Genomic DNA, 4919 nt, shown 5'->3' on the forward strand with positions numbered 1-4919 from the left:
ACTTCTAACAAATGACGATTTTTGCGCTCTGCTACCCCATTTTGCTGAGGGGTATATGGACATGTTCGCTGATGTTCAATTCCATGAGCTTCTAAAAACTAACAAAGATCATGATTCACAAATTCACCCCCATTATCAGAACGAAGGATCTTAATTTTTGCATGAAATTGAGTGTCTACCATCTTGTAAAATTGTTGAAATGTGGTACACACCTCCCCTTTGGTTTTTAAGAGAGAAATCCAAGTCATACGTGTGCAATCATCAATAAATGTAACAAACCAACGAGCACCAGAAGGAGTAGAAATTGGGGCAGGACCCCAAACATCAGAATGAACAATCGCAAATGGCACCGTACTTTTATTCATACTCAAAGGGAAGGAAACTCGATGGCTTTTTTCCAGTTCACAAACATCACACTTAAAATTAAAATCTGAAAGTTTACTAAAGCATGAAGGAAACAACTTTTTAAGATATCCAAAGGAGGCATGACCCAAATCGTCTATGCCACAACCAAATAAAATTCTGATTTTTCTCGGTCGCATCTCCACTAGTCTTGAAGGCTTGAGAAATCCGGGTCTCACCACTTGGTGCCAAATCCAGATAATACAGCTTGCCCCTCCTAGTACCATAACCAATTATCTTCCTTGTGAGGATGTCCTGAAAAATACAACAATTTGGCCAAAACGTTACAGTACAAGAAAGAGCATGAGTAATTTGCGCAACAGATAGCAAATTAAAATCCAAGGATGGCACAACAAGTACTAAATCCAGGTGTAACGAATCTGTAAGGGATAAAGAACCCTCTCCAACAACATGAGAGGAACTACCGTTTGCATTAGATACTACTGACTGTGAAGATGGAGACAAAGATGTGATTTTATTCGAATCACATGTCATATAATCAGAGGCGCCTGAATCAATAATCCAAACATCACTAGTGGGTGAGGGGGAAGAAACATTCAGTGCATAACCAGTTGTACCTGATGTAGCCACAGACGCAGATGCAGAAGCATGTTCATTCGATTTGTTGCCACTTACAGGGGGGATCTCTGGAGTAGCAGAGGCTTGGAGTGCCTTATGACCACTTCTTTTATTCTTAGAGTGATCCCACCAAGATGGAAAGCCAACTAATTCATAACAATGTTCACGAGTATGCTTCGAACCACCACAATGAGTGCACTTGAAAACTGGTTTCACCCCTTGGGTTGAGGAACTCCCGTGAGATGAAGGTGGTCCCTTAGAACGTTGAGCCACCATGACAGTAGCATCAAGAGAGGCGGTAGCACCAGTAAAATTGGCGCGTTGTTGTGCATCACGATGAACATAAGCAAAACTTTGGTCGAAATCCAGCTTAGGTTCCTTGCGGAGGATTTCACTACGGACTTGATCAAATTCGGGATCCAATCCAGAAAGAAAAATATGAACTCCAAGACGGTCGAGTTTTTTCTGGTATGCATCAGTGTCAGCAGCGCACACCATAGATGAGGGGTCGCGATGATCCAGTTCCTGAAAAAGACTCTGAAGCATGCTATAATATTTGGAAACAGGTTGGCCATTCTGTTTGAGGGTGAATGCCTTCCTGTTCAATTCATAAACTTGAGATTCGTCGGATCCATCATAAAATACTTTCTTGACAGCAGCCCAAATCTCCCTGGCAGTGCGAAGACGAATAAAGCGGCCCATCAACTCAGGGGACATAGAGTCAATTAACCAACCTTTGACCCGTAGATTTTCAGTGGTCCACGCATCAAAAGTAGGAGCAGATTCGACTGGCATAGCAATAGATCCAGTAAGATAGCCCAACTTTCCACGGGTAGCAATTTGAATTTCCATGAGTTGAGACCAAAGTGCATAATTGGTCTCATTGAGAATAACTCCTGTAGGCAACGCAGAATTATCATTCTGGATGGTGACAATCTGTGGAACTGACAGAGTTAGAGGTTGTGCAGGGGGGAGAATAATGGAAGACTCAAGTGTTGTCATCGCAGCGGAAATTGATGGTGTGGACGTATGAAATCAATATATATGTGGGAGATGAATAAAAAAACTAATGAACTCAATATAGGTTTGAATTCAATTAGAGGGTTTGGAAGAAACAAGAAACCACCAGATCGATGGCTCTGATACCAAGTAGAAATATATGTTTGGGTAAAACTGATTCAATACTATTCATCTCCATAAGGAGCTATTTATATGTTTACATAGGGCTTTACAGGTTTTACAAGGAAATAAAAATAAACTAGGAAACAAAGTCCTAATTGTACAAGAATTAGTCAACTACACTAATTAGGAAATCTCTTTCCTGAACTCACGCACACGCCAACACAAAGTTCTCATCTCAAATGCCTAACACCAACTTCTTCAATGTGAGTACCACGACTCAATGGTTTAGTCTTCTTATCAGTCAATCAAATGATTATCAATCAAACAAGTGATGATTAACTCCAACTTGTATAAGGTTAATGGTATCATCACAAATCTTGAGTTTACTCATAAATTAAATCACTGCTTCACATGAAATCGATTTACAATGTACTTCCTTTTCTCATTTTCTCGAGTCCATATTCGCCTGTACACATGCTAGTTTCTCTTTTGTCTTATTATTCCTCGTCTTAGGTCATATTGCTCTACTCGACTCTTAAGCTGAAATAAATGATATTCCTAGGGGTGGGTTCAGATCGGTAACCGAACCGAAACACCTAAATCGAAGACCGAACTAAACCCCTCCGGTAAGCCTCCATAGTAACCGAGACTGAGACCGGTAAGCCGGTAAACCGATGCCCGGTCAACCGAAGAATCCGGTCGACTCGGCTTGGACATGGGCCTAGACCGAACACATGTTGGGCCACGTTTTGTGCCACATTTTGAGCCATTTTTGGGCTTTGACTCCATTTACTCAAGGCCACTTTTAAGGTTATAATTAACTAGTTTTGTAATTCAAAGACCTGTAAAGCTGTAATCATACATTCATAATAATGATTCATCTTAATCTACAATAAAGCTGGAATCATACATACATTAATACATATATTTAAATGTTCAAAAAGAAATGATAATAATATCCTATAATAATATTCTATAAATGTTCAAATATGACAACTTCCATGTTTTTTGCTAACTACTACAGTCTACATAAACCATATTAATAAGTACCAACTTATTTAATTACAAACCCATTAAAAAATAAACAAGCAAAGTAGCAAACAAATGTAGACTAACTTCAACTCTACCTCCAAAACCAAATTAATTGATTTACAACCAAAAACCAAATTACCAATTCAATTACAAACCAAAAAACTATAGAGCTAGTAAGCTGAACAGCTCCAAAAAACTGCAGACCTACATACCAGCTTAATAAAAACCCTTGCAGCATCCTTCAAAACCTGTGCAATATAAATGTTAAACCTTTGCAGCATCCTTCAAACTCCAAACATATTCACAACCTTTGCAGCATCTGAATCAAAGTATAATTAACCAATTAATAAACAAATAACTTACTTGGACAGTTAAGCAAAATAACTAAGTTAGCAAGATAACTTACTTGGACATAAATTAAGCATGTGTTGGTGTACTTGGAGGAAATAAACTTGAAGTTGAAGACCTTTGTGAGGCATCCACCACTTCAAAATATTAAAGAGAACAATTACTTAGACAACCAGGCAGCACACAAAGACAAGAAAAAAAAATGCAGCAAGCAATCAAGCACTTACCTCTTTCAATTTCTTCAAGTTCTTTGTAGAATTCAACTTCATCATCAGTTGGCTCATTGTAGAAATTGAATTCTTCTGCCCTAAGCCAATCACTAGTACACACTAATGCCTCTATGGTTTTTGGGGTCAAAGAAGCTTTAAAAGGATCCACAATCCTCCTTCCCAAGTTAAATGCATTCTCACTAGCCACTGTTGAGCTTGGGATAGAGAAGAGATCATTGGCAACCTTTGAGAGGATTGGGTACTAAGATTGGTTAATCTTCCACCACTCTAAGAGATCAAAACCCATTTCTTCTAGTTTCTCAAATTGATCATTTAGATACTTATCCACTTCATTAGATATCTCAGTAGCCTCTTCCTCCCATCTTTGTCTTTTAATCCTTAATTCCAGCCTAGTAAGTCTAGCTTCTTGAATGACCATACTTGGTGGGACAATGCTTTGATTTTCTGCTCCTCCTTTGTATGCACTATACAAATTGAATAAGCATTTTCTGATCTCACCAATAATGTGTGAGACCTTTTCAGTATCTGCCCCTAGTTCATCAAATGCAGCTTTAATCATTTGGAGCTTGAATCTAAGGTTTAACACATGTGAGACATAGACAAGTTTGTTCATTTTCTCAAAACTGCCCAATACTTGTTAAACTTAAGCATCATTGAGGCAGCCACCCTTTGCAACACCATATTATTATAATCTTGTTGTTTTTCCGCAATCTCACATTGCAACTCACTAATTTGAACAAAAATCTGGTGATGTACAAATTTTGGTGGCACTAAGAACTAAGGTAGCATCATAAATTTTTTTAAGGAAATGCACAAAGGCTTTTTGCTTTCATCCAATCCTCATCACTTGAAGGACCAACCCTTGTTTTTCCATCACTTTCTTTCTCATCAAAATAGCTCCTAAATGGGCTATATTCCTCAGCCATCCTATTAAACACCACTTTGTATTTGGCAGCAGCCTCCAACATCTTGTAAGTGGAATTCCACCTAGTTGCCACATCCATTGGCACATTGGACATTGCCCCCCATCTTGAAAAGGACAAAGAAGTCCCTAAACTTGTCCAATCTTTGGGACTTGAGTGAATATACTTCACACAATTCCTAATTGCCTCAATGGACCCAAACAGTTCATTCAACCCATCATTGACAATCAAATTCAGAATGTGACAAGCACACCTCATGTGCAAGTACATACCAACAAACAAC

Source organism: Dryas octopetala, chromosome 7, assembly GCF_963921425.1.
Source record: "Dryas octopetala chromosome 7, drDryOcto1.1, whole genome shotgun sequence".
Classification (NCBI taxonomy): domain Eukaryota; kingdom Viridiplantae; phylum Streptophyta; class Magnoliopsida; order Rosales; family Rosaceae; genus Dryas; species Dryas octopetala.